The sequence below is a fragment of the Corylus avellana genome, chromosome ca6 (genome assembly GCF_901000735.1).
Source record: "Corylus avellana chromosome ca6, CavTom2PMs-1.0".
NCBI lineage: Eukaryota > Viridiplantae > Streptophyta > Magnoliopsida > Fagales > Betulaceae > Corylus > Corylus avellana.
This window is the reverse complement of record NC_081546.1, coordinates 12,587,329-12,591,357: the sequence shown is the minus strand read 5'-3', so window position 1 is coordinate 12,591,357 and position 4,029 is coordinate 12,587,329. Positions and strand designations below refer to the sequence as shown.

The window sequence follows — 4,029 nt, the reverse complement described above, 5'->3', positions numbered from 1 at the left end:
GTCGAACCTCAAGGACTGCATAGGTGTTATCAAGTTTGCAAGATCAAAAGTAACTTAATTTAAAAGATTATTGACTTGTTTTATAACTAAAGTGCATGAAAATATAAGAGAGAGTGTAGGGTATTGACTTCACCTTTATCCGCACAATAATGGTTACTCATATTTAATCAAGAAATTCATTTTATGCATGTTATAAATAAACAGGAAAATACTTTATTGAAGAATAAGTATAATCCATCTTCGGTTGGCATGGACCATTCACCTAACCACTAAGATGCGATACGACCTGTCTTCCCTAGATATGGATTATCAAATTCTTTAATAAGTTACATACAATCAAGAGAGTAAGCATAACCCATCTTTGGTTAGCACAGATTGTCCACCTAACCACTAAGATGTGGAATGACCCCTCTTCCCTAGGTATGGCATATCTAACCCTTTTGATTATATGTCAGTTAAAACCGTTGTATAATCATCATCCTCATAATCACAGAAAATAAGAATGATTTGAGTTCAATAAAAGTAAAAGACTTTCTAAGACAAGATAAAAATTTCACAAATATTGATTTTAGAATTTAAGGACAATTGCATTTATAGCCTGTTTGGGATTGCGTTTGAGAAATATATTTTTTAAGTCAAAAAGAGCTTTTGGGCAAAAGCTTCATTTTTAACCTTTTGCTAAAAGTGTTTTTTGGACCCTTAAAAGCGCTTTTAATTTTTTTACCAAATGTGTATTTTTTTCTTCAAACTGACATTTTGAGTATTAAGAGTACTTTTAGACTCCTCAAACGCAATCTCAAACAGGCCCTTAAACATGAAAAACAATATTAAATTGTAGCAATCCTCTAAATTATACAACCAACATGCATAAACTGAAAATCTATAAATTAAGATACAATCAAACCATTGTGCTTGGATAGGGTTACATCAATACCCCACTAGGGAGTTTAGCCGCTCATGACTCCGCTAAGCCTCCAAGAACTATTTGTTGAATTTTGCTCTAGGCAGTCGTGTCTTTCTACAATTTTTAGAGGCCTATTTATAGGGATTTAAAAAACCCTAGGAAAATCATAGGTCAGTCTCCCAGTTCAACTGGGAGATTGAAAACCTAATCCAAGCTTTAAAAGGATTCCTGCAGCATTCTGGAAACCGTGTGTGCTTGAGCCCAAGGGACGTGCGCTCGAGCACATGTGTGCTCGAGCCTACGCTGGTGCACTTAAGCCTAGGTGCTGGGACAGTCGAGCCCAAATGCTATGTGCTCAATCCTAATCCTTCAAGAGGCTCCCAAAATATGCTTTTATCCCAATTTTCATTGGAATTTTAGCATCTTTCATTTAAAGACTTGAAAAAAAAATCAAATAAATAACAACGCTAAGGAATTAACATATGCGAGTTAAAGGGTTTGAATATAGTTTAGGGGTACTTTTTTTTTTTTATCAAATGGACCTTTTGAGTGTTAAATGCACTTTTAAATAATGGATCACATGAAAATAAGCATGAAGTTAGAATTTGAAATGAAGATAAAGTCTTCGATGAAGATAAAGTTACAGATCAAGATAATCAAACAATTTTATCATAATCCCTTTGTAGCAATAGAACAATAAGACTAGATTATGTATTTGTATTAGATGTAGATATCTAAATCAATTGTATATCCTATGAGATTATAAATACAGCAACTGCACTACGTATTCAGTAGGCAGCAAATACACCAAACATAAAATCGTATATGGTATCAGAGCTTCAAATCGACTAATGTCGTTCATCTACAATGTCTACATCTAGCTCCTCTTCCGCATTTCTTTCCAACCTTCATCCCTCTTCCCACTTCATACTCACCCGCGACAATTATCCATTCTGGAAAGTACAGATAGTTCCCACCATTCAAGCCCATGAACTCTTTGGTTATGTTGATGGCTCACTCGAATGCCCTACCAAAGTATTACCTGATTCCACCACAGGTATCATGAAGGCAAATCCTGCCTATGCCACCTGCTATCAAAAAGACAAGGAGGTTCTATCCATCCTCATCTCCTCTCTCACCGAAGAGACTCTTGCCCATGTTTGGTCTTCACAATGCTCATGCAGTATGGCAAACTCTGGAGCAGCACTTTGCCTCACAATCCCAAGCACGTCTCATTCAAACTCGAGTCCAGCTAGTAAACCTCAAGAAAGGTTCTTCCTCAAGAGCTGATTATTTTCAGCTGGCTCAAAGCCTCTCTCGCTCTATGGCTGCTACCGGTCACCCCATTCAAGATGAAGATCTTAGTGCATACATCCTTTCAGGACTGAGCGTGGAATATGATCCACTTGTCACATCCTTCACCACTCGAAATGACTCCATCTCTCTAGGTGATCTCTATGGGCACTTACTATCCCATGAACTGCATTTGGAACAGCACCATACTGCAATTGATCTGTCTATCTCCTCAGCCAATGTCGCTTAGTGCAATCAATCTAGCTCTTGCAAATTTGGCCGAGGCTCAACAAATTCAACTAGGGGCTATGTTTCGCAAAACACAAATCGCAACAAAGGCAAAGGATGTGGCCGTGGTGGACACTCCTCTCAGTCTTAAGGATCTAATCAAAATGGATCTTAATGCCTCATCTGCTAGTGTGTCAACGTCCAGGACACTCGGCTGCCACATGTTGGCACCGATTTGATCATGCGTACCAATGTGACATATCCCAACTTGGTGCTTTCATGGCATCTACACAACAGCCACCTAATCATCAATGGTATCCCGATACTAGTTTCACAAGCCACCTCAAAAATGACTTTCTCAATCTCAACATAAGAGTTGATGAGTACCTTGGCAGTGAACAAATCCGAGTTGGTAATGGCCAAGGTTTGTGTATTCACCATACTGGCCTTCCATCTATTAAATCTCCTCATAATACTTTTTATTTACCTTCATTACTACATGTTCCTGCTATATAGAAAAACCTCATCTCTATCCATCAATTTACATCTGATAACAATGTTTTTCTTGAGTTTCATCCTCATTTTTTCTGTGTTAGGATATCCCCACTGGTCATCTACTACTCCACGGCCCGAGTAAAGAAGGGTTGTACCCTTGGCCTTCCAAACACTCCCCTCCTACGTCTGAACTTGCTACATTCGTTGGTTGGAGAGCATCGGTAGATCAATGGCACAACCGTCTGGGTCATCCTACCTTATCCATTGTTCATCAAGTTCTTGCTTCCAATAAACTGCTCGTTTACTTCTCCTAAGCCACAACCGTGTGCTCCTCCTATCAAATGGGCAAAAGTCATCATCTACATTTTTCAAATTCGTTGTCTAGTTCTAATCGTCCATTACAACTATTATTTCTTGATGTATGGGGTCCTTCTCCGATGCCTTCAATCAATAATAATTGATAGTATCTCTGCATTGTGGATGACTACAGCAAATACACTTGGCTTTTTCCTATCAATATGAAATCTTATGTCACTCATGTATTTTTATGTTTTAAAACTATGGTTGAAAATTTGTTCTCATACAACATTGCATCGGTTCAAAGTGCCAATGATGGAGAATTTCTCCCACTTCACAACAAACTCACCTCCTTTGGAGTTTCCTATCGTTTTAGTTGACCTCACAGTTATCATAAGCATCGCCATATCGTGGCCTAGCTCTATTGGCTCATGCATCGGCACCTCTTTCTATGTGGGATGATGCATTTCAAGCATCCTGCTACTTGATAAATCGTCTCCCATCCCCTATCACCAAAAATAGAACACCATTTGACATCCTCTTTCAAAGTCCTCCTGATTATCAATTTTTGAAAATATTTGGTTGTGAGTGCTGGCCATTCCTCAGGCCTTATAATAGCAACAATTTCTCTTTTCGATCTAAGTCATGTGTGTTTATTGGTTACAACAAAAATCATCATGGTTATAAGTGTCATAACATTAAATTTGGACGTGTTTACATTGCTCGTTAAGTCATATTTAATGAATCCTCCTTCCCTTTTGCTAAATCCACTCCATCAAAATCAGCTCCATCTCCAACTGTTATCATTCCTC

The 4,029-nt window shown here is 38.3% G+C and overlaps 1 non-coding gene across 1 annotated transcript; it reads left to right on the top strand.

Moving 5' to 3' along the window:
• The first annotated feature begins 2,246 nt into the window (after window positions 1-2,246).
• On the top strand, window positions 2,247-2,386 carry LOC132185981 (small nucleolar RNA Z247). Its single transcript, XR_009440667.1, has one exon. It is a non-coding gene; the product is annotated as a small nucleolar RNA Z247 (small nucleolar RNA).
• The last annotated feature ends 1,643 nt before the right edge of the window (window positions 2,387-4,029 follow it).